Genomic DNA, 24,623 nt, shown 5'->3' with positions numbered 1-24,623 from the left:
CAAGGACAGACAGCCCCTGGGCCGGCCGGGGCAGCTGCGCTGAGCAGCCCCAGCACGGGCAGCGCCCACGGCCAAAGCCCGCGCCACCCTCGGCCAAAGCCCGCAGCTCCCAGCCCCGTGCTCTCACCGGCGCTGGGGAGATGCCCGGCGGGGCCGGCCGGCAGCGGCCGCTCCCTGTGCAGCAGGTGGAAGCTGCACGGAGGGCGCCTGAAGCCGCCCGGCCCGGCAGCCGCTTGGCGCCGCCGCTTCTTGACCTCCCTCCGGCGCTTGACGCGCAGCAGGAGCTGGGGGCGGTCCCGGCGAAACCTGGGGTTGCTGTAGTGGAGCCAGGCGCCGGCATCGCCCTGCAGCTTGCGAAAGCCGTAGCGATACAGCTGTCGCACGAAGCTGGCGAAGCGCGTGGCTCGGAAGGTGTGCGGGGCAGGCCCCGGGGCGCCGGCCGGGCTGAGCAGCTCCCGCTCGAAGAGCGAGCGGTCGATGAGCAGCCCCCGGGCCAGGCTGTCCCAGCGCACGGAGCGGACGCGGGGGCTGTTCACCAGGTGCCACAGCTTGGCGGGGAAGGTGCGGGGGCTGAGCCCGGGCGGCAGAGGGGACTCGTCCATGTCGATCGCCGCTCGCAGACTGTGGCAGCAACGCCTCAGCGCAACGGCCCCGGCGCGGGCAGGACTTGGCGGGGACAAGCGACACGAGCCAGAGAGAAGCACAGCGCGGGCACAGCGCGGCCGTGGAGCTCCCGGGGCGCTGGCCGGGCACGGCGGGGCGGGCCAAGGTGCAAACCCTTCCTTGCTGCAGGGGAACTCTTCCTTCTTGCTCAGCTTTGCAGCACAACCCCAAAGCACGAAGGCAAGTGCGAAGGTTTCAGAGATGGCTCCAAATTGAATCATCCCATGGAAACTCTTGTTTTTTTCTCGTGAAAGCAAAATCACTGTGTTTTGCATAGCTGAGGTGAGGAGAAGGATGTAAGAGTGGGTAGCTTCAGTATTTTGGTTGGAGCTGCTAACAGAGTTCTCCACTTCAAAGCAGACAGGTCAAATGGGACAATGGGAATTGATGAAAAAGCGAGAGTCAAAGACATTGTTTTTGCCTGTTTTCCGGCCAACCTGCAGGTCCTTTCTCACTCTCCCTGCCCGTCTTTGGTAGATTTTGCACATTTCTCATTCTTTCAGGTCAGCAACAGCAGCCAGAAGGGGCAGCAATTTTGTCAGCATTGCCATCAAAGCTAAAATGCTGCCCCATGGGTGGATGTTGATTTACTCAAGGAATGAATGGCCTACAGTTGGAGTAGACTCACACTTGTGTCTTCTCAATAGGCTTTGCCTTTTTCTTTCCTCAGTAAGAATTTCGTCTCTTGTTCCCCCCCTGCCCCCCCAATTTGAGGAGAGTTACAATGCAAAACAACTTTTGCAGCCAAGTCTTGTCAATGAAAACTGACAAAGGAGATCTTGCAATGGAAAGAGACTCGTTAGAGTTGGTGTGAAGAGGGAAGGTTTGTCCTGTGGTCACTTGAAGTCTTGTTGCGCAGCTGTTTGTACTCTGGGGATGGACACCAGTGATGCGTATGAAAGCCTTGCAGGTTCATTCCTGAGCTTCCTGAGAGACATAGGAGACTGAGGGGTTGTTGTGTCATGGGAAACTTTCTCATTTGGGAACTTCTTCAAATGCTTCAATTTTTTTTCCTTTTCCCTGCAGAAATATTGCCATAATCTTTTGCTTCCAGAGAATATTTTCCTTCTCTTTGGGGAATTTCCCTTTGCTGCCCTCCAAAATCAGGCCATGTGCCAGGGTTCCTTCCCAAACTCAGGAGTATCCCATGGCCTTCACTCTCCCGCTGGAAGAGAAGGAAGCCCAGAGTTTGCTGTTGTGGCAGAGGAGCTTCTCTTTCTGCCCTGCTTTCCCTTTGGGGTAGGTTTGTGTGCATTCATTTGATCAAGGGAGGTTTAAACTCTGAAGGAATTGCGTTTCAAACTGCTCCATCCTCGAGCTCCTCTGTGGATATCCTTGGACAAAAGGCATCATTGTGTGAGCTCCCAGTGTCCAGGTTAAGGCAAGAGGTTGATATTTCAGGGTTGTTGTTGCTGAAAAAAAGTTGTGGATGAGCAAGGTGCTGGGAGTGGATAGTTTTCTCACCTGCCTGCAGGAAAGGAAGTTGGAAAGTGGAAATTCCATTCAAGGAGGTGGCCATTGGGAGTGTTTTCCCAGAGATGGGCTGGCAGAGATTCAGCGGGGGAGGTTTCAGACAGGAGCAGCAGCCCCTGCCTGGGTCATGCTGCAGGGAACCCCAGGAGGGAGGTGTGAGAAGGGTTGTTTCTTTTTGTGCAGATCAGCGATTTTCTCCTCTTTCAAAAGAAAAGGTGGGAAGACTCTCAGGTCTTGTGCTCAACTGGGAGTGCATTTGATATGATGGTGGGTGGGAGACACAGATGCAAACACCAGCTGAAGGAATAATGTCATTTACTATAATGCAAAAGTGCAATAAAAAAATCAGAAATGGATAAGCTAAGCAATGCATCTCATCATTACTACATAAGGTTGCCTCTAGTGATGAAGGAGGACATCACCAGATACCCCAATCCTTTCCCCCTCATCCAGATCTGCACATCAGCTGGGGGAAGCTGTCCCAGCAAAGCCCTGGAGAGCCACGGCTGTACCTGGGAAATGCTGCGGTGCCAAGGTCTGCTTCTTGCCCTGGCCCTAGGCTGGTTTTTGCCCTTTTTGCCCTGGCCCCAGGCTGCCTTTTGGCTCTTCTGCCCTCGCTGGCCCTTGCTCGCCCTCACGTCTGCCCTGCCTCGCTGTGTCCCTGACCGACGCCCTGTGTGCTTCGTCCCTGCCTTGCTGCCCGAGCCACCTGAGTCCAGCCCTGCCTGCCTCCGATCAGCCCTCGCCGCCATCCCCACCATGCCCTGTGCAGGGTCCTGCAGCTCCTGCCCGATCCCCACTCACCGCGTGTCCGGCCGCCCGTGGCCGCGGGAGCTGTGCCTGTGGAGCTGCACAGGCTCCCGGCTGGCAGTGCCCACAGCCTCTGCTGCTTGGGTGCGACAGCACTCCCCGACCCTCTGGGGGTAACGCCTGCTTTTCCTCTCTGCCTCCCCTCTCTCTCTCTTCCCCCATGATTTTCCATTTTCCTTCCTCCTTTTCTGTCTTTTCTAGTCCTCTTTAGCAGGGCAGCTCCTTTTTTTCTGTTACAAATAAACAGGTACAACATTGTCTTGGTAGACTAATTTCATCCTAGACCATCAGTTTTAAAAGAAATCCCTGCAGGTTCCCATAGTGGAACGGGACAGGTTGTTGACTCTCTAATGGGATAAAAGCCCATGGAGAGACATGGAGCATTGATAAATCATCCTGTGACAAGACCAGCTGCCCCTGCTGCCCTCTCTGCCTTTGCCATCTGCTGCCCTGGGGCTGTGCAGCTGCAGCAGATTTCCTGTGGGAAGAGGTGCTGCTGCCATGGCCCTCGGCCTCAGGCTGTGCCCCACAGGACATGGGTGCCACGGTGGGGCATGAGGGGAAGGGCAAAGGCACTAGGAGGCTGAGGAAGCACTGCCCAGAGATTCTGCGAGGGAAAAACAACCAATTATTTATTTATTTCCTAACTAAAGAGCCGAAAGAACATTGCTATACCTACTGGCGGGGAGGCCTCTTGCAGGTGTAGGGAGGTTCCTGAGGCTCAGGGGCTTTTCTCTTTGGGGGACGCCGGGGCTGCTGGGGCAAGCGGTCCCCACCTGGGGTGGAACCAGAGGGTCTAGGGCTGGTGCTCTGGGCAGAGGGACCTGCCTCCTCCTGGGGCTGGTGCTGCTCTGGAGACACGGACACAGCTGGGGGGTGGCTGTGACTCCTGGCGGGGGTGGCCCCCATTGTGGCAGCTTCCTCTTCCTCCTCCACGGAGACTTCAGGAGTGCTGGCTAGAGTCCCTGTCCAAGAGCTGGAGGAGCTGGAGCTGGGGGTGTTGGGGCTGGAGAAGCAGGAGAAGCTGGAGGAAATGGAGCTGGAGCTGCTGGAGCTGCTGGAGCTGCTGCTGGCTGCTGGGCTGTCATCCTCATCCACAGCAGCGTGGGAGTGCAGAAGCCTCTGGGCCTCCTCTCTGCACTGCCTCACAATGATGTCGATGGTGCCCTGGACCAGTGGCACTGTGTTCCTCCAGGATGTCCTGCAGGCTCTGGGTCATGATCTCCTGGTCTGGCCCATGCACACAGAGAGTGTACAGGATGGCACTCTGTGCGCTCCTTGCCCACCACCACTGCTCCCTGTAGATGGTCTCTGTCCTCTGGTTCAGCCAAGTCTCCAGGGGCTCCAGAAGTTCCCGTTGTTGACGGAAAAGTTGTGCCCAGACCTCAGGCAGGACACCGCCGACAGCTCGGGCTGGTGTCTCCTGAGGAGAAGAGGGATGGGGCGGCACAGGGGGATGGGGGCTGTTCCTGTCCTGGCCGCCTGGAGCTCTCCCTGCCTGGCTGGTGGCCGCTGGCAGCTGCTCAGGGGCTGTGATGACTATCTCCAGATAGTCACCTGCATCATCAGAAAACCTGACAGTCTCTATTGCTCCTCTGCACAGTGGGCACACGGGATTTATGTGTGTCCATGGCAGGATGCAGCCCTGGCAGAAATGGTGGCCACAAGGCAGAGCAGAAGCCACGTCATCAAAGGTGTCCTGGCAGATGGCACAGTTGCCACCTGTCTCTGTGGCCATATTTGGCCTCTGCAGCACGTTGGGAAGGGCTGAGGATAAGGAGCTTTAGCCCAGCTGTAGAACCCCCAACCCCACAGGCCACATCCACGGGACTTTCACGTGAGAGGCAGCTGAGGGGGAGTCATAATCCATCACAGACCCCCCAGAGTTCTGGGCCTGGCACCACAAGAGTGCAGGTGATGCAAGCAGAGTCTGCTGCTAGAGACTGCCCCTCCCCTGGGAGGACATGCCTGGACATTGCCCCTGGCCTGAGTGTATATTAACCCATGGCATCCTGTGCTTTTGGGGGGGACCACCACCACCAAGAAGACCAGCTGGAGAGGATCAACGCAACATCGTTGGGATCCACGGATGGTGATATTTACTCTTTCCCTCTTTCTGTCCCACCCACCTCTTTTCCTACTTCTCTTTTTCTCTCTTTTCTTCCCTCTCTCTCTCATATTTTCTATCAAATAAAACCCATACTATTGACTAGCATATGGTCGTGTTTGTACCTTAATCCGGGCCGAAATATTTCCAAAGAACATTAATAATTAGATCATAACACCCACCTATTCTAAAAATGACTGCTCTTTCCCCCCTGGATCCTGCTTATTCTTCGAGAAGTTCCAGGAGGCTCACGTAGTCCCACACATCCTCATCCCTCTTGTCGTTCTCCCAGCACAAGGCCTTGGGCCCCACGGCCTGGACACTCCCATCTTCCCAGCCATCCCATGCCAGCCGGACTGCACCGACGGTCTGTTCTCTTTGATGCCTTTGGACACCTCCTAGGCAATGGAGCCTTGCTCTCCAGAAAGCTCTTGGCCAGTGTACTCTTCCCAGTCCGATTGTTCTTGGTAGTTACTGCCTTCTCGGGGCACATGCTGAGCTCCAGGTGCCTCTGATCCTGTGGCTGGCTGCAGCCTGGGGGGCTGTGTGGGGCAGGGACAGAGCTCTGTGTCCCTGCTGATGGGACCTCCTCACTAAGAGCAAGAGAACCTGGGGCCTTTCTCCCCTGAGCAGCAAGAGGTTCGCGGGGCTCCTCCTGCTCCTGCTCGTCCTCCTGGTCCTCATCCTCCTCGGCAGCTCCGGCTGTGGCAGCAGCCTCTGCCACCTGGGCCACCCTGGGGCTGCCCGAGGCTGCCCGCTGCCTCTGCTGCGCCCTGGGTGCCTGCAGTGCTGAGAGAGCCAGGCCCCTGCTGGGCACAAGGCTGGCCATCCTCGTCCTTCTCTGCGGCCAAGGCTTGGGCCCAGAGCTTGGCACTGACACCTTCTCCCTGGTGGGACAGTCCTGCCGGGCTGCTCACGCTTTCTTCCCCCCACAACAGCTTTGCCTCAGGCCTGTCTTTTTCCTAACGGGACACCCCTTGGACACTGTCCTCTTGGGATAGCTCCTGGTGGTTCTTGTCTCCTGCTTCGGACAAATCAGGCTCTCTCTCGTCCTCTTCCCATGGCGGTGTGTGCACATGGCCTGGCACAGCTTTTTCCAAAGGAGACACTTCCTGGAATCCCTCCCCTTCGCACTGGCACACCTCTACACCTGGCTCCTCTTCTTCCCACGGGGACGACTCTGGGCATCTGTCCTCCTCCTCTTCGTGCCAGTGGTACAGCTCCTGCTCTGTGACACTTTGTGCCCACTGGCACAGCTGCTGCTGTGTCCCATCTGCCCACTGCACTGTCACACCTCCCTCCCACTGCTGCCACTCCTGGTGTCTCACAGCTCCCCAGGGGAACACTTGCTGAATTGTCATTTCCGCCTGCCCTAGCTGAAAATCTCTCATGGTCGCTTCTTCCCCCAGGCAAAGCTCTCGGCCGCTGCCATCTGCATGTGGGGAAAGCTCTTCCTCCACATGCTATTCCCAATCTTGGTGCATGGGGACAAAGGCCCCTTCCTCCTCGTCCTCAGTCTCTGACAGCGGCAGGACTGAGCTGCCCATAGCCCCCAGGCACTGCCCGCTGAGGGCCTGCTCCTCCAGGCAGCTGGCCAAGAGGCTGGGGGGCTGTGAGTTGGGCCTTGCCTTGTTCTCCTCCGTGGCTCACACCTGCGGCACAGACGAGTCCCGGGAGCTGCTTGCTGCTGCCACGGCGGCTCTCCTGGCACTGGCCACGGCAGGGCCCTGCAGTGCCCCTTGGATTCCCTCAGCCAGGGCGGGGCTCTCTGATGTCACAAGGGCCTTTGGCCCCGTCACGCCCCGCATCACAGAGCAAGGGCCCTGACACAAGGCGCCCGTGTGGCAAAGGGCCACCCTCGGCCCCCCTGCAACAGGCGCAGGCAGCGCAAGTGGCGAGGAGCAGCCCCGGGACAGAAAAGGCAAGGCAAAAGGAAAGGCTTCCAGCCCCTTGGTGTGACCCGCTTCTTCCAACGATGCAAAATGCCTGTGAGAAACTGCTGGCTTTTGGATGGAATTGCAAGTGGACCAAGTCTTCTAAGCAAAATCTCCTTTGCTCCTTACTTCAGGCACAGGCACCAAAGCACCCCCACGGGTGCTGCTTTTGGGCCACCACATTCTTGGGCACCACTTGGCCTTGGGGACAGCCCTGGGGACAGCCCTGGGGATGCTCGGAAGCAGCTGGGGCCGGCTCAGGCCGCAGGGCCACGGCCAGGCCAAGGCCGCCCGTGCAGCTCCCTCATGGTGCCGGGCACTCTGGCTCGGCCACCATCTGCAGGCCCGGCCCGGGGCTGGCCGCGGGCACCGATCCTCTGGCGGTGGGCCCACCTATTGTCAAAACCACTGCTCTTTGCTCCCTGGCCTCTGCTTCTTCCTCGACAAGTTCCAGGAGGCTCACGTCGTCTCTCTCGTCCTCTTCCCACTCGTCGTCCTCCCTCTGCAAGCTTTGGGCCCCATGGCCTGGACGCTCGCATCTTCCCAGCTGGAGATTTCCTGGATCAGCCGCGGCTCAGCACAGGCTGGCCCTGGCCTCTCTTCTTGCTGTATTTCTCCAGGGGAGATCTCTGCCTCTTGCCCATGGTCCCACTGGGGAAGCTCCAGCTCCCCAGCCAAGGCTCCCTCCTCGGTCTCTCGCTGTGCCACGACCGAACCCCTCTCTGCCTCCTGCTGCTGCTGCTCGCTGCTGGCCTGGGCTCCCAGCGGGGCAGGCCAGGGGCTGGGGGACTGCAACTTGGGCCTTGCCTTGTCCTGCTCCATGGCTCACACCTGCGGCACAGACGAGTCCCGGGAGATGCTTGCTGCTGCCACGGCGGCTCTCCTGGGGCACTTGGGTGCCCGACTCTAGTGACAGGAGGTCAACCCCAGCCTCTAAGGAGACGGACATGGGGAGCTCACCTATTGAAAGAACTACTGGTCTTTGCTCCCTGGCCTCTGCTTCTTTCTCAAGGAGTTCCAGGAGGCTCACATCGTCCCACTTGTCCTCTTGCCGCTCGTCGTGCTCCCGCTGCAAGCCTTGGGCCCCACGCCCTGGACGCTTGCATCTTGCCAGCCATCCCATGCCACCTCTTGGTCACTGGTGTCCTCCCAGCCGGACTGCACCGATGGTCTCTTCCCATTGGTACCTTTGCACACCTCCTGGGCAATGGAGTCTAGCTCTCCAGAAAGCTCTTGGCCAGTGTACTCTTCCCAGTCTGATTGTTCTTGGTAGTTACTGCCTTCTCGGGGCACATGCTGGGCTCCAGGTGCCTCTGCTCCTCTGGCTGGCTCCTCTGGGGGGCTGTGTGGGGCAGGGACAGGGCTCTGTGTCCCTGCCAATGGCACCTCCTCAATGAAAGCAGGAGAACCTGGGGCCTTTTCTCCCTGTGCAGCCACAGTTTTGTGGGTCTCCTCCTTCCTCCTTCCTCCTTCCTCCTTCCTCCTTCCTCCTTCCTCCTTCCTCCTTCCTCCTTCCTCCTTCCTCCTTCCTCCTTCCTCCTTCCTCCTTCCTCCTTCCTCCTTCCTCCTTCCTCCTTCCTCCTTCCTCCTTCCTCCTTCCTCCTTCCTCCTTCCTCCTCCATCTCCTCTTCTGCAGCACCAGAGTGTGCCTGCTGGGCCGCCAGGGGGCTGCCCGGGGCAGGAGAGGTGCTGGGCAGGGCAGGCGCTGCCTCTGCTCCCCTCTGGGTGCCTGCAGTGCTGAGAGAGCCAGGCCCCTGCTGGGCACAAGGCTGGCCATCTTCGGCCATGTCTGCGGCCAAGGCTTGGGCCCAGAGCCTTGAAGGGAAGCTTAGGGAAGGGAAGCTCAGGGAAGGGAATCTGAGGGAAGCTTAGGGAAGGGAAGGAAAAATTAAGGAGGGGAAGGAAAGCTTAGAGAAGGGAAGGGAAGCTTTGGGAAGGGAAGCTCAGGGAAGCTCAGGGAAGGGAAGCTCAGGGAAGCTCAGGGAAGCTCAGGGAAGGGAAGCTCAGGGAAGCTCAGGGAAGCTCAGGGAAGCTCAGGGAAGGGAAGCTCAGGGAAGGGAAGCTCAGGGAAGGGAAGCTCAGGGAAGCTCAGGGAAGCTCAGGGAAGCTAAGGGAAGGGAAGGGAAGGGAAGGGAAGGGAAGGGAAGGGAAGGGAAGGGAAGGGAAGGGAAGCTTTGGGAAGGGAAGGGAAGGGAAGGGAAGGGAAGGGAAGCTCAATGAAGCTCAGGGAAGCTCAGGGAAGCTCAGGGAAGCTCAGGGAAGCTCAGGGAAGCTCAAGGAATCTCAGGGAAGGGAAGGGAAGGGAAGCTTTGGGAAGGGAAGGGAAGCTTTGGGAAGGGAAGCTTTGGGAAGGGAAGCTTTGAGAAGGGAAGCTTTGGGAAGGGAAGGGAAGCTTTGGGAAGGGAAGGGAAGGGAAGGGAAGGGAAGGGAAGGGAAGGGAAGGGAAGGGAAGGGAAGGGAAGCCATCCTCCGCATCCCCCAAAGCAAAGAGCCCCTGAGCCTCAGGAATCTCCCCACCCCTGCAAGAGGCCCCCCCACCAGTAGGACTAGCAATGTCCTTTTAACCCTTTATTTAGGAAATAAATAAATAATTGGTTGTTTTTGCCTCACACAGTCTCTCCATGGTGCTTCCTCAGCCTCCTGGTGCCTTTGCCCTTCCCCTCATGCCCCACTGTGGCAACCATGTCCTGTGGGGCACAGCCTGAGGCTGAGGGCCATGGCAGCAGCACCTCTTCCCACAGGAAATCTGCAGCTGCACAGCCCCAGGACAGCAGATGGCAAAGACAGAGAGGGTAGCAGGGGCAGCTGGGCTTGTCACAGGATGGTTTATCAATGCTCCAATGTCTCTTCCACTCTCTGCATGGCCACTTGTCGTGTTCCACTATGGGGAACTGCAAGGAGTCCTTTTCAAACCGATTGTCTAGGGTGAAATTAAGTCTACTGGGACAATGTTGTATCTCAGAACTGAAACCGACTTCAGGAGCCTGCAACCAAAGTAAAACCACAAGACACAAAAGGACCCCAGACTCAAAAAGCCCAAAAGATAGGACACAAAAGGCCCCAAGCACAAAGCCACAGCTCCAAAGCCACAAAAGACAAGACATAAAAAAGGCCCAGAGTCACCAAGCCCTCGAGTTTGTGACACAGTTACTTTATAGCCCCTGGCCCTTCCCAAGGTCTGCCTGCTGACAGGAGTCCCTTGGCCCAGTCCAGCATTTGCCTGCAGTCCAGTGATGGAGAGACCTTTCACCATCTGGCCGGAGAATGTCTCTGCAGGGTACAGTGTCCTTGGTTGTCCCCTGCTGACTGCCTGTCCATGTGAGACAAGAAATGGTTGCCAGGCAAAGTCTCCCCAGAGACAAGGCTTTCAGCCATCCTCTCCTAGCTGCCTGCTGCAAGTGGCACATGTGCAATCCCTCCCTCACAGGCATCTGACAATCAGTGTTGAGACAAATCAAAACCAAATTGGCTCCTCACAGATGTGTTTTACCTAGAACTTCAGTATCATGTTGTCTACAATTTGTTTGTTGATTTGTTGTGTGTTTTTGTTGTTGATCAGCATGTTTATATATTTTGGTCTCAAAGAGCAGGTAAGGTTCAAATCAAAAGAGTGTTGGAATTGTAGATAAATGCTAAAAAGTATTGGAATATTCTCTGTTGTATTGGAATAAGTGAAAGGTAACTCAAATATCATGTGCAAACATGAAAATAATAGATAATTCTTGACTTCATTTGGGAGTGCTTTCTATAATTATGGTATTGGCTCAAAATTTAGTGCTAATGCTTACTTCAGTATGCTTATAATACAATGTCTAAATCAAATAAATCACCATCAAGCCATTTAAATTCACTGATTTCAAAAAGAAAAAGGAAGTTCCAGGAAAAATGTCACGCATTTGGGGTATGAGTATGCGCAGGAACTGTAATGACACACAATGACTGAGTTACATGTGGGGCACTTGTGCCACTCACACAGCCCTGGGATGAACTGATGCTGAAAAGCCCCAGCAGTGCAGTGAGAAGGGAATACAGAAACACCCCCAGCACCTTTCTGTGCTCTGCTGGCCCTTCAAATGCTTTCCCAGGTGCCACAGCTCACAGCCAGAGTCGGGGCTCACGGGGAGCCCTCGGTGTCCTGGGTCTCTTGCTGGGAGGTCTGAGATGGATTTGGTGGGGATTACCTCCTCTGCTGGCCTGTTCCAGCACCAAGAACACCTTTCAGCACTGGCTTTGGGGCTGGCCTTGTCCCTCACTCTGGAGAAGCAGGTCGCTGTCAGAACTCACATATCCACAGTTCCTGGCTGGGTTAGCATGTCTTACCCCAGACTGCCCTGGAGACAGCAAGACACAGAGGTTCTAACTTTCCCCTTGGACCAGCATGCAGCAAGCCCACCTGGGCCTCCTTCAGCTCTCTGTGTGGGCTGCCAGTTAGCTTCTGTTGGGAATGTAAAGCTTTTACTCTACTTTGCAAAGCAAATAATGGTGCAAATCCAGCTACACCGAAGCTGAAATTTCACTCTAAACATTACAATTTTCACTTTCCCCTATTCAAGCCAAGAAAAAACCCAAACTTGTCAGTGAAATCTGTGTGAGCTGGAGGCACAGAGTCCTCCAAGATCATTCATGAGTAGAACATTATTCCAGGGGAAGACTGGCAAATCCAGAGTTTACTGATGCTTCATAAAAAGCTTTCCAAAACCTTCCTACCTGTGGTGGTATTGCAGCCTCCTGAGTTCCTGAAGCCCTCACTCACCTCAGGCTCACTTTGGGCAGGAAGGGGATGGTTCTGTTTGTGAGATGTGGGGACAGGAGAAGGGAAGACTTTGCAAAGGCTGTCACCAGGGCAGGGCTGTTTTCATTCATGGTGACAATGGGTAGTACCTAAGCTTTTTATTTAATGTGAATGAGGGAGGTGCTGAAGGGCAAAACTTCTCAGGAATAAGGACATGTTGCACTTCCAAAACAAGAGGGAAGTGTCATTCATCTTTCATGGATGGTGTTCAGTTATTAACAAATTATTTTTGCTGATGATGTACCTAGACAGCACAGATTTAGAGCATTTTATCAGACTCCCAGAGTATCCACACATCTGTTTTGCCACATTTTCTCCCTCTGTTTCATTGTATATGATTTCTCCTCCCCAGGTGGCTCCTGCTTGGAGCTCTCCGCTCAGTGGAGTCCCGTTTGCTCAGCAGGCCTTTGCAGTGAGTTATTCCCCAGCGTGTGGCTCTGCTGCCATCCCAAATCTGCGGTTTCACTGCCAGCCTGACTGAGACTGGGGAGCTGCTGGGCATGGCTGGAGAATTTCATGGCCAAAAACCTCCAGCACCATCATGTTCCCGTCTGCTCATTGCTTCTGGTAGCACAAATGTACACCTATTTCACTTTGCACATTTATTTTATTGCAGATTTTTACACCTGCACTACTGATACAAATACATAAAAACCAACTGATTTTTAAAAATTAAATTTATTATAAATTGCTACACCCATGCTGCCAATATATCAATTCACAAATATCAATTGAAGTTAAAAAAACTAATTTATTTTTACAATCATGGAATGTAAATTTATACAAATACCAACTTAGATTAAAAAAAAACTAATTTATTGTAACCCTCCACGACCACACACTATATACAGAGATAAATTTACATGTAACAATTTGATTTATTACATATTACTAAAACTCTACTGCCCATACATGAATACAGAAATATCAGTACCCTTCCCTAAATAACCCCAGGCCTACAACTAGAGAAACAGAATTTCAAAACTATATCAATACATGCATATTTAAATATAACAAAGTAAAATATATAAGTGTAACAATGTACAGTGTATATATATATTATTACCTATAACAAGATATTTATAAACATATACACAGGAATCCTATCTATAAATAGACAGCTCACAATGTACCAGAATAAAAATCCATACTACTCCAATAATACAATGCACCTCTACAAATGTACACATATGTAAATGTAACAAAACATGGATGGAAATATCTGTATTATTTTAATTTAAAGAACAACACTACACATCTGTAAACAAAGTCGGGAGGGATGCCAGCTGCTGATGGTCACAGGCGCTCCCTCAGTCTCTTCTTCCTGTGCAGCGCAGCCCTCCTGGACAGGGACAGCAGATGGAACATCTGGGAAGCAAAGGGAACACTGAGTCAGTATCAGGACATTTCCCTCGGCAGCACCTGCACTTGTGTGAGGGAAGAGAAAAATCTCAGAGCCTCCCCAGCAGGGTGAGAAAGAAAAAGCTGCAGGCCGAGCGGGCCAGGCTGCTGTGAGCGCAGCCCCGGCGGGACTGTCCTGCAGCCCCCGGCAGCCCGGGGGGCACGGCACGGCACGGCACAGCACGGCACGGCACGGCAAGGCACGGCACGGCACGGCACAGCACAGCTGCCTTGCCCAAGGACAGACAGCCCCTGGGCCAGCCGGGCAGCTGCGCTGAGCAGCCCCAGCACGGGCAGTGCCCACGGCCAAAGCCCGCGCCACCCTCAGCCCAGCCTGCCTCACCGGCCCTGTGGCCTCACCCAGGCTCTCGGGTGGCAGCAGCGGCAGCTCCCCGTTTGCTGCTGTTGCTGGTGGCCTTCAGCTCCTCCCTGATGGCTCTTCTCACTCCCTGGATCTTCTGGAGGACTTCAGGGCAGCTGTGGCAAAAGTGGAGGCTCTGAAATTGGTTCCAAGGCCTGGCAGAGCAGCAGTCCTGGACCCCTCTGGGCTCCCTGCTGACTCCCTCCATCCCCTCAGCCCTGCCATCCCCTCAGCAAACCTGCACCCTCCCAGGCTCTTCAGACCCCCACAGTCCTCTCACCCCACTCAGTCCCTTTAGACCCTCCCAGTCCCCTTACACCCCCACCCAGTTCAGACTGTACTACTTCCCTGTCCCCTCAGCCCCCACCATCCCCATCAGCTCCTCCACACACCTCAGCCCCACAGCTCCCCCCTGCTCTCCTAGGTTCCCCCCATCCCCACCATCCTCTCTGCTCTCCCACACCCCTGACCCCCACCACGACCTCAACATTTCCATCCCTTCAGTGTCATCTCTCCTCAGCCCCCTCAGCCCCTCAGTCTCACCATCCTTCAGCAGCTCCTCGGGGGACACCAGCTGCTCCCACCGCTGCAGGGACACCTGGGGCTCCAACTGCTGCTCCGCCCGGCCCGGCTGCCAGCTCGGACCCAGCATGGGAAGAGGGGACAGAGGGGGCACAGGGGGAAAAGCAAGGGGAGAGGGAAGAAGCAAAGCAGAGAAAGGGATTAAAAAGCAGCCTATATTTATACAAATACCAATCTACGTACCTAAAACTTTATATACCCCTGAATGTATAAATACAAGTATACCCATTAATAACTAGAACTCTATATATTAAAATGTATCTAAACATGTATAAATGAAACTATGCACTTCTATGCCTACATATACAAAACAGAAACTATATACATCTACAACTACATATCAAAATTTATCTATACAGATCTACAATTACTACTATGAAAACATATAAATAGAAATTATATACATCTATTGCTGTTATTACAGACAGAGACATTACACCTTCCTGATGTTCATAGGCTCTGTCTCTGTCTCTTCCTCCCACACAGGGCAGCCCTTCTGGAGAGGTGGATAGGACACGAGTGTCTGGGAAGCAAAGGGAACACTAAGTCAATATTGGCTCTTGTGCACATTTCGCTTTAGCAGCAATTGTACTTCTATCAGGTATGGTTAAATATGGCCTGAAAGGCAGACTCTAACTTGGGCATTTGAAGCCTACACTTTAAAGAACAGGGATCCTTCCAAGTTTCCCAATCTGTGTAAAGTATTGAAGTATCCCAAAAGAGTCTCAGCACTCGCAGTGCAAAAGGCACCAAGGAGAGCTTGAAACACACACAGTCCCAGCTCACACAGAGAAGCTCAGCCTTGTTCTTTCTCTGTGCTGACAGAGAGCCCTCAGTCCTCACTGAAATGGCTGAAGCGGAAAGGTGCTGTCAGCTGAGTTATGAACCAAATTGGGACAGCCAGCTTGATGACACAAGTGCCAGAAGGTCAGCTTTATTCACTGCTCTCCTTCCACAGCCCAGGACTCAGGGTCAGTGCCACCAGAGAAGCGTGCAGGGCAGGGCTCCAGCGGGGAGGCTGTGCCAGTGCCCTGTTTGAGCTCAAGGCACCAGGAAGCACCAAGCCTGCAGACAAGAACTCAACTCCTCTGATCTCCCTTCCTGCCAGAGGCAGGGTCACAGCAGCCATCTCAGACCTCTCAAAACCAAGCTGGGCTCTCTCCTTACCAAGCTCCTCGGGCTCCAGAGAACTGTTCTCGTGGCTCACGGTGCCAGGCAAAGCTCTCTCTGCTGGATCATTGTTCTCAGGCTCCCCTCCTGAAGGCTCTGGGGTGACACCAGTGCTCTCCTTGATGGAAAAAGAGAAAGAAATAAACTGTTCTTGCCAATGACACAAAGCACCTGGTTCAACAACTCCATGGCTCACACACTTCCTTGTTCTCACCCAGGAAGTCTGGCTCCCAAATGCCTTCAACGGTGGAGACTGACTTCTCAAAACACATCCAAAAGCTGCCAAAGCTGACCAGGTGGAACGTGGGGGACACACTGAACACATGACGTGGGCACTACGTCCTGCCAGCTCCTGGCACAGGGATGTGCTCTTCCCTCCACAGCCCTGAGCAACAGCCTCATCCAGGCTGCAGCTTTGCCAGGAGTGGATGGGAACACACATCTCTTGGCACAGAGATGCCCAAGAGGAAGGTGCCTGAGCTCCGGAACCCAGAGAGCAAGACTGGCCAGTTTGCCCAGTTGAGGATTTCCCAGATACACACTTGACTGGAGGCTGCTGAGAGCACCAGAAAGCTGCAGCTGCAGCACATCCCCTCACACGGCTCTGGCAGCGCCTACACGCACGGCAGGGCTCACACAGCAGCAGCAGCTGCAGCCCAGCCCTGGCTCTGCCTTGGCCTTCCAGCCAAAAGGAGGCACAGCCCACAGCTGGTGCTGTAACACAGGCTCCTCTCGCATGCCCCTCCCTGCTGGGGAGACTTTGCCTCCAGTGGCAATTCTCAAAAAATTTCTATTATTTTACATCAAACAAGATATCTTAGAACCTACAAAGCAGCACCATGAACGATGCCCTTGCCCTAGGGATTCTTCCCAGGAAAAGGAGCACACAAACGTGGCAAACACAGACTCACACCCTACATGTTCACTAAAGGGGGGTGACTTTTTCATTCCCTCTTCTTTTAGAAATTTTGCTTCATGCAGAATAATTAAATAACTAAATGTTAATTAAAAAAATTCAATTCAAGAAACCTCTCCTTGTCAGCCATGCAACAACATTCAAAGCTGTCAGTCCACCTCCTTTCGTTGACATCCAGTGGAGTTACCTGATTCCTTTCAGACACTGATCTCCTGATCTCCCTCAGTTTCCGCAGAACCACGTCAGGATGCCATATCGGTAATTCCTCTTCCTCACATCCATGCCATGGGGAGCTGGAGGCTGTTGGTGCTGGACTTGTCCTGGAAGGGCCTGGAGGCAGCTCGGAACTCTCAGGCAAGGCAGCACTGAGATGCTGCCACGAGGCAGCTGTGCAGCAGGAGAAGAGGAAGGACGAAAGAAAGCAAAGGGAAGACTGGGTCAGTATTGCTCCTCAGCTATGTTTCCTTTGGCAGCAACTGTACTTCCACCAGGGAAAAGCAAAATCCTTCCAAGAAGGGTGAGCAAGAACAACAACCAAATATATTCTGTGGGTTTCAAACAACCAATTCCTGGTCTATTTAGCTCTCCCCTGTTCGTTCAACTGTCTCAGAAAACTGTCCCTGTGCAATTCCTTGGCAGGAGGCAGCTGCCAGAACCCCAACTGCCAGATCCCCAACTGCCAGGGGTTTTCCCCTCAGCTCCAAAGGGACACGAGGCTCCCTGCAGCTGGCCCTGAGCACGACCGAGCCCTCGGCACTCACACGCACTCACGGAGAGCTCGCCAAGCGTGCCCGTGGCCGGGCAAGGAGCAGCGGCAGCCACGGCGCGGGGCTGGGCCAGCTGCAGGCCGAGCGGGCCAGGCTGCTGTGAGCGCAGCCCCGGCGGGACTGTCCCGCAGCCCCCGGCAGCCCGGGGAGCACGGCACGGCACGGCACGGCACGGCACGGCACGGCACGGCACGGCACGGCACGGCACAGCACGGCACGGCACAGCTGCCTTGCCCAAGGACAGACAGCCCCTGGGCCGGCCGGGGCAGCTGCGCTGAGCAGCCCCAGCACGGGCAGCGCCCACGGCCAAAGCCCGCGCCACCCTCGGCCAAAGCCCGCAGCTCCCAGCCCCGTGCTCTCACCGGCGCTGGGGAGATGCCCGGCGGGGCCGGCCGGCAGCGGCCGCTCCCTGTGCAGCAGGTGGAAGCTGCACGGAGGGCGCCTGAAGTCGCCCGGCCCGGCAGCCGCTTGGCGCCGCCGCTTCTTGACCTCCCTCCGCCGCTTGACGCGCAGCAGGAGCTGGGGGCGGTCCCGGCGAAACCTGGGGTTGCTGTAGTGGAGCCAGGCGCCGGCATCGCCCTGCAGCTTGCGAAAGCCGTAGCGATACAGCTGTCGCACGAAGCTGGCGAAGCGCGTGGCTCGGAAGGTGTGCGGGGCAGGCCCCTGGGCGCCGGCCGGGCTGAGCAGCTCCCGCTCGAAGAGCGAGCGGTCGATGAGCAGCCCCCGGGCCAGGCTGTCCCAGCGCACGGAGCGGACGCGGGGGCTGTTCACCAGGTGCCACAGCTTGGCGGGGAAGGTGCGGGGGCTGAGCCCGGGGGGCAGAGGGGACTCGTCCATGTCGATCGCCGCTCGCAGACTGTGGCAGCAACGCCTCAGCGCAACGGCCCCGGCGCGGGCAGGACTTGGCGGGGACAAGCGACACGAGCCAGAGAGAAGCACAGCGCGGGCACAGCGCGGCCGTGGAGCTCCTGGGGCGCTGGCCGGGCACGGCGGGGCGGGCCAAGGTGCAAACCCTTCCTTGCTGTAGGGGAACTCTTCCTTCTTGCTCAGCTTTGCAGCACAACCCCAAAGCATGAAGGCAAGTGCGAAGGTTTCAGAGATGGCTTCAAATTGAATCATCCCATGGAAACTCTTGTTTTTTTCTCGTGAAAGCAAAATCACTCTGTGTTTTGCATAGCTGAGGTGAGGAGAAGGATGTAAGAGTGTGTAGCTTCAGTATTTTGGTTGCAGCTGCTAACAGAGTTCCCCATTTCAAACCACACAGGTCAAACGGGACAATGGGAATTGATGAAAAAGCGAGAGTCAAAGACATTGTTTTGGCCTGTTTTCCGGCCAACCTGCAGGTCCTTTCTCACTCTCCCTGCCCGTGTTTGGCAGATTTTGCACATTTCTCATTCTTTCAGGTCAGCAACAGCAGCCAGAAGGGGCAGCAATTTTGTCAGCATTGCCATCAAAGCTAAAATGCTGCCCCATGGGTGGATGTTGATTTACCCAAGGAATGAATGGCCTACAGTTGGAGTAGACTCACACTTACGTCTTCTCAATAGGCTTTGCCTTTTTCTTTCCTCAGTAAAAATTTTGTCTCTGGTTCCCCCCTGCCCCCCCAATTTGAGGAGAGTTACAATGCAAAACAATTTTTGCAGCCAAGTCTTGTCAATGAAAACTGACAAAGGAGATCTTGCAATAGAAAGAGACTCGTTAGAGTTGGTGTGAAGAGGGAAGGTTTGTCCTGTGGTCACTTGAAGTCTTGTTGGGCAGCTGTTTGTACTCTGGGGATGGACACCAGTGATGCGTATGAAAGCCTTGCAGGTTCATTTGTGAGCTTCCTGAGAGACCTAGGAGACTGAGGGGTTGTTGTGTCATGGGAACCCTTCTCATCTGGGAACTTTTTCAAATGCTTCAATTTTTTTTCCTTTTCCCTGCAGAAATATTGCCATAATCTTTTGCTTCCAGAGAATATTTTCCTTCTCTTTGGTGAACTTCCCTCTAGTGCCCTCCAAAATCAGGCCATTTCCCAGGATTCCTTCCCAAACTCAGGAGTATCCCATGGCCTTCACTCTCCAGCTGGAAGAGAAGGAAGCCCAGAGTTTGCTGTTGTGGCAGAGGAGCTTCTCTTTCTGCCCTGCTTTCCTTTTGGGGTAGGTTTGTGTGTATTATTTGATCAAGGGAGGTTTAAACTCTGAAGGAATTGCATTTCAAACTGCTCCATCCTCGAGCTCCTCTGTGGATATCCTTGGACAAAAGGGCTCTTTGTGTGAGCTCCCAGTGTCCAGGTTAAGGCAAGAGGTTGATATTTCAGGGTTGCTGCTGCAAAATTTGTGGAGGAGCAAGTTGCTGGGAGTGGATACTTTTCTCACCTGCCTGCAGGAAAGGAAGTTGGAAAGTGGAAATTCCATTCAAGGAGGTGGCCATCGGGAGTGTTCTCCCAGAGATGGGCTGGCAGAGATTCAGCGGGGGAGGTTTCAGACAGGAGCAGCAGCCCCTGCCTGGGTCATGCTGCAGGGAACCCCAGGAGGGAGGTGTGAGAAGGGTTGTTTCTTTTTGTGCAGATCAGCGATCTTCTCCTCTTTCAAAAAATGGATAGGAAGACTTTCAGGTCTTGTGCTCAACTGGCAGTGTTTTTGATTGGATGGTGGGTGGGAGACACAGATGCAGACACCAGCTGAAGGAATAGTGTAATTTAGTGTAATGCACAAGTGAAAAAAAAAAGAACTGGATAAGCTGAGCAATGCACCTCATGATTACTACGTAAGGCTGCCTCTAGTGATGAAGGAAGACATCACCAGATACCTGAATGCTTTCCCCTTCATCCAGATCTGCACATCAGCTGGGGGAAGCTGTCCCAGCAAAGCCCTGGAGAGACACAGCTGTACCTGGGAAATGCTGTGGTGACTCCACCTTTGCTGGCCACAATGTGTCCAAGTGCACTGTGAGAGCAGCCAGGCTTTGACAGTGCTGAACGACCAATCTGACAGAACTTCTGGTGCAGGGACATCTGACTTCACTCTCCTCTTGGTTCTCTCCCCTTGAGCCTGCCCAGGGCTCAAGCGGGGGCCAAGGGAGTTGTTTTGGATCCTTCAGCCCCATACAAGGCCAGATGTGGCCTTGTCTGGATTCTGAATGTGGAAAGGTAAATACCTATTTCAGTAGTGAGTAGATACATAGATCATAATGCTAATAACACTTGGTTAATGAGCAGATACATATATCATGTGGTTCCTCTAGAGGTCATCTTGGGCTCAGGGCTTTTACAGGTTTGTGAGGATGCCCATGCACAAAAAACTCACAACACACTCAGAATTGCAAAGCAAATTAATTTTATTAGTTGCATTAGCAATATATACATACTGACCCATGGATTCTGAAGAAGCCATCGAGCAGGAGGAGGAGATGAAGCATGTCTTCTGAGCTGGAGGAGTAGGAAGGCAGTGCTCCTTCAGGTCGTCCCCTGGATGAAAATGGTGTGCATCATGGCGTCCATGCCTCCAGCCCAGGACCACACCTTATGTCTCCTCCTCAGGAGTGCCCAGTTTCAGCATCATCTCATGCAGGGCCAAGGCCCATGGTAACAGCCTCCATGCCAACAATGGCTTACTGGGTATTGTTCCACTCTTGCAGGATGAATCCCACTGGGTAAGCGATAAGTAGTTACATTTGTGAAGGGTAAAATCCTGCCAACTGACAATAAGATCTTCTCCTATGGTATCTTAGTGAGGATATGCACAATACCAGACCAAATATGTCAGGGCCTTAGACACATCTTCGATCCCTGACACAAGGGCCTGTTGTTGAGGCCTCAGTCAGGGCCTGTTGTTGAGTGATGCCTTTTCCTTCAGTGCTTAGTGGCGCAAATTAATGCCCCAGAGAGCTGGAAACAAACAAGTCCCTCTTCAGCACGTTTCACACAGGGAACGGGATTAGCCCGGCAAGGTCAGGCCAGGGCCAAGAGCAGGAGGCCACCAGCCTGCATTTGCCCACAGGCAGCTGTCCAGAGCAAGAAGGGCACTGGTGCCCGGGGGCTGAGGTGCCCGAAGCTGCCTCCCTGCTGGGCAGCTCTGCAGAGCCCGTGGTGCGCAGGGTCCTGGGCAGCCAGGGCAGCCCACCTGCCTCGGAGCGCAAGGAGTGTCCCAGAGGAGCTGCGGCCCTTTGTTCTGGAACTCAGATTTCTCAGAGTCTCAGTGTTAATCCACAGTGTCTGACATGTTTTCCTTTGCTCTCGCAAATCCAAACACAGCTTAGATAGAAAAGTTACAGGCGTAGTGGCTGCTGATGCTGCTGGTGCTTTTTTTCCTGCAGGTCAGGGCAGGTGGTTTTAACTAAGGATGGAGTACACAGTTAACACTTCAGTTCCACCGAGTCAATCAAACCATTTCCAATCGGGCTACTGATGCTGAGCAACTTTCCTAGTTTTTGGAAAGTTACAGTCTAAAAAAACTGGAAGCGTCTTCTTCCATGCGGATAACAGCCGTAGCACGATGCCAACTCTTTGCACCTCTTTTCTGTATCCTTGGTGCTTTTAAGATTCCTCAGTCCCCAGCAGGAATGAAAGCACATGTGATAATGGAACTGATCAGAGAGCTCCGTGTTGTGCCTTGGCACATGCATGTTCATGACAAGCTGGACTCACCATTTATAGGTCTGTGGAGGTAAATTCATCCAAATTCTGTGCTAACAGCAGCCCAGGTGCCGAGAAGAGCAAGGACAGTGTGTGGGTTTGCACGCAGACTCCCGTGGGCTGCCTGCTGTGTGGGCAGAAGGTTTTGGACAGCAGTAGATTTTCATTCTCCCAAGTTGGAAGAATATTTGAAATAGATATGAAATCAAAGTATTTATCAAAATATATTAAAAAATACATCTTAGCTTATTAGATGTTTGATGGATCATATCTAATAATTGATATTATATGTTTTATACTACCATAAATAGAATCTATAAAATATATACTTGATCTTTTTCTAAGCCATTGCCTTTGGGGCTTATAGACCATCTCCTAGTGTCACTACATTCTTGCCTTCTGCCACTGCTGACCAAAGGCATAACCTCCCCTGAGAGTTCCTTCAGGGAACTTCACAAAAAGGGCTTCCATTATTGTAGCAGGTTTGAGAACTTGCTGCTTCCCAGTTCTCCACCGTCCCTCTGGATTTTGCACCATTTCAGCCCCTTGTGTCAATGGCCCTTCCCTCATCCCTACCCTGCAGCAGTGACAGTCACTGTCACCTCCCCCTGGCTCCACATCCTTTGCCCAAGTGCTGCCAGAGGCAGTGGAGCTGTCCCAGGATCCCTGCCTGGTTTTGGTCTCCAGGATGACGTTGAGAGGGACGCCTGGAGCGCTTCCTAAAGAACTCCCGGTGGGATGGGCTGGGGATTTCTCCTCCCCGGGTGGCTCCTGCTTGGAGCTCTCCGCTCAGTGGAGTCCCGTTTGCTCAGCAGGCCTTTGCAGCGAGTTATTCCCAGCGTGTGGCTCTGCTGCCATCCCAAATCTGCGGTTTCACTGCCAGCCTGACTGAGACTGGGGCAGCTGCTGGGCATGGCTGGAGAATTTCCCCCAGTTCCCTTCGCTCACTGCCAGAATCCTGCAGCATCACTGTGTTTCCATCTGCTCATTGCTTTGAAAAACACATCTTAATGCTTATTTCAGATAAAAAATTTAATTTATTGAAGATTGTTACACTTGATACATAAATACACAAATATCAAGATAAGTTAAAGATTTAAATTTATTACAGCTTTCTAAAACCACACAATCAAAAAATATTCAAATATCAACTTCAGTGTAACAAAACTAATTTATTACATAATAGAAATATATTATATTATATTATATTATATTATATCATATCATATCATATTATATTATATTATATTGTATTATTAAAACTTAGCACAGACATAAAATTAAAACCAGACATAAATAAATAGAAATTGAAATATACCTATACAAACATCAATCTACCTATCTAAATATCCATGTATTTATACATAATTATATAAATCTATAAATATATCCGGAGGGATTTCAGAAGCCCCATCTTCACATGTTCTCCCTCAGTCTCTTCCTCCCGTGCAGCACAGCCCTCCTAGACTGGGACAGCAGATGGAACATCTGGGAAGAAAAGGGAACACTGAGTCAATACTGGGACATTTCCCGCGGCAGCACCTGCACTTGTGTGAGGGAAGAGAAAATCTCAGAGCCTCCCCAGCAGGGTGAGAAAGAAATCGCTGCAGGCCGAGCGGGCCAGGCTGCTGTGAGCGCAGCCCCGGCGGGACTGTCCCGCAGCCCCCGGCAGCCCGGGGGGCACAGCACAGCACGGCACGGCACAGCACGGCACGGCACGGCACGGCACGGCACGGCACGGCACGGCACGGCACAGCTGCCTTGCCCAAGGACAGACAGCCCCTGGGCCAGCCGGGCAGCTGCGCTGAGCAGCCCCAGCACGGGCAGCGCCCACGGCCAAAGCCCGCGCCACCCTCAGCCCAGCCTGCCTCACCGGCCCTGTGGCCTCACCCAGGCTCTCGGGGGGCAGCAGCAGCAGCTCCCTGTTCACTGCTCTTGCTGGTGCCCTTCAGCTTCTCCCTGATGGCTCTTGTCACTTCTCTCGATGTTCTTAGGGACTTTCAGGGAAGCTGTGGAAAAAGTGGAGGCTCTGAAATTTGTTCCAAGGCCTGGCAGAGCCACAGTTCTGGACCCCTCTGTGCTCCCTGCTGGCTCCCTCCATCCCCTCAGCCTTGCCATCCCCTCAGCAAACCCACAGCCCCCCCAGTTCCTTCAGACCCCCAGAGTCCATTCTGAAACATCCAGTCCCCTTAGACCTGCCACCCCCTCAGCCTGTGCCACTTCCCTTTCCCCTCAGCCCCCACCATCCCCTGCAGCTCACCCTGAACCCATAGCTCCACCATTCCCCTTTGCTCCCCCACACCCCTCAGCCCCACAGTCCCCTCAGCCCCACCAGCACCTCAAGCTCACTGTCCCTTCAGTGTCACCTCTCCTCAGCCCCCTCAGCCCCTCAGTCTCACCATCCTTCAGCAGCTCCTCAGGGGACACCAGCTGCTCTCACTACTCCAGGGACACCTGGGGCTGGAACTGCTGCTCCGCCCGGGCCGGCCACCAGCTCGGACCCAGCATGGGAAGAGGGGACAGAGGGGACATGGGGGACACAGGGGGAAAAGCAAAAGATGAAAAAGAAAGCAGAGCAGGGAAAGTGGTTAAAATGAAGCCTATACCTACACAAATATCTATCCATTTACCTAAATATCCCTATTGCTTTAACGATGCATGTTTCTAAATATAACTATATATATATATACATAAACGTTACTCGAGTTACATATAACTTTATCTATGCAAATTATACATGTAACTAGATATATATAAATACAATCACATCTATAATTATATAAATATAAATGGATAAAAATCAAACTATATACATGTGTAACTATATGTACATATCAACACAACTCTATAAATCTAGAATGGAACTATAGAGATAAAAGAAATAGAACTGTAAAAATCTATAAATGTAATATATACAAAGGGATCCCACCTGTCTCATCTTCACAGGCTCTCCCTTGGTCTCCGTGTCCCACGCAGGGCAGCCCTCCTGGCGAGGTAGATCAGATGGATGTCTGTGAAGCAAAGGGAACACT

At 53.6% G+C, this 24,623-nt stretch overlaps 1 long non-coding RNA gene and 1 pseudogene across 5 annotated transcripts in view; both read right to left on the bottom strand.

Annotated features, from left to right (window-relative positions):
- Positions 1-3,621: 3,621 nt before the first annotated feature.
- LOC146424280 (uncharacterized) lies at positions 3,622-4,684 on the bottom strand (annotated as a pseudogene).
- A 7,861-nt stretch (positions 4,685-12,545) lies between these two features.
- Positions 12,546-24,623, bottom strand: part of LOC146424278 (uncharacterized) — a 60,666-nt gene continuing 48,588 nt past the window's right edge. For 2 of the 5 annotated variants that reach the window (XR_014847038.1, XR_014847039.1), the window contains exons 4-5: positions 13,541-13,657; positions 12,546-13,147 (exon numbers count right to left, since the gene is read on the bottom strand). This is a non-coding gene — a long non-coding RNA (uncharacterized LOC146424278). Of the gene's footprint in view, positions 13,148-13,540; positions 13,658-14,084; positions 14,647-23,957; positions 24,210-24,623 lie in introns of those variants that run through there. The other 3 variants (XR_014847037.1, XR_014847040.1, XR_014847036.1) reach the window with 3 other exon arrangements.

This window comes from Lichenostomus cassidix, chromosome Z, assembly GCF_008360975.1.
Source record: "Lichenostomus cassidix isolate B80296 chromosome Z, HeHo_3.0, whole genome shotgun sequence".
Taxonomy (NCBI): domain Eukaryota; kingdom Metazoa; phylum Chordata; class Aves; order Passeriformes; family Meliphagidae; genus Lichenostomus; species Lichenostomus cassidix.
This window is presented reverse-complemented; position numbering and strand designations above follow the sequence as displayed.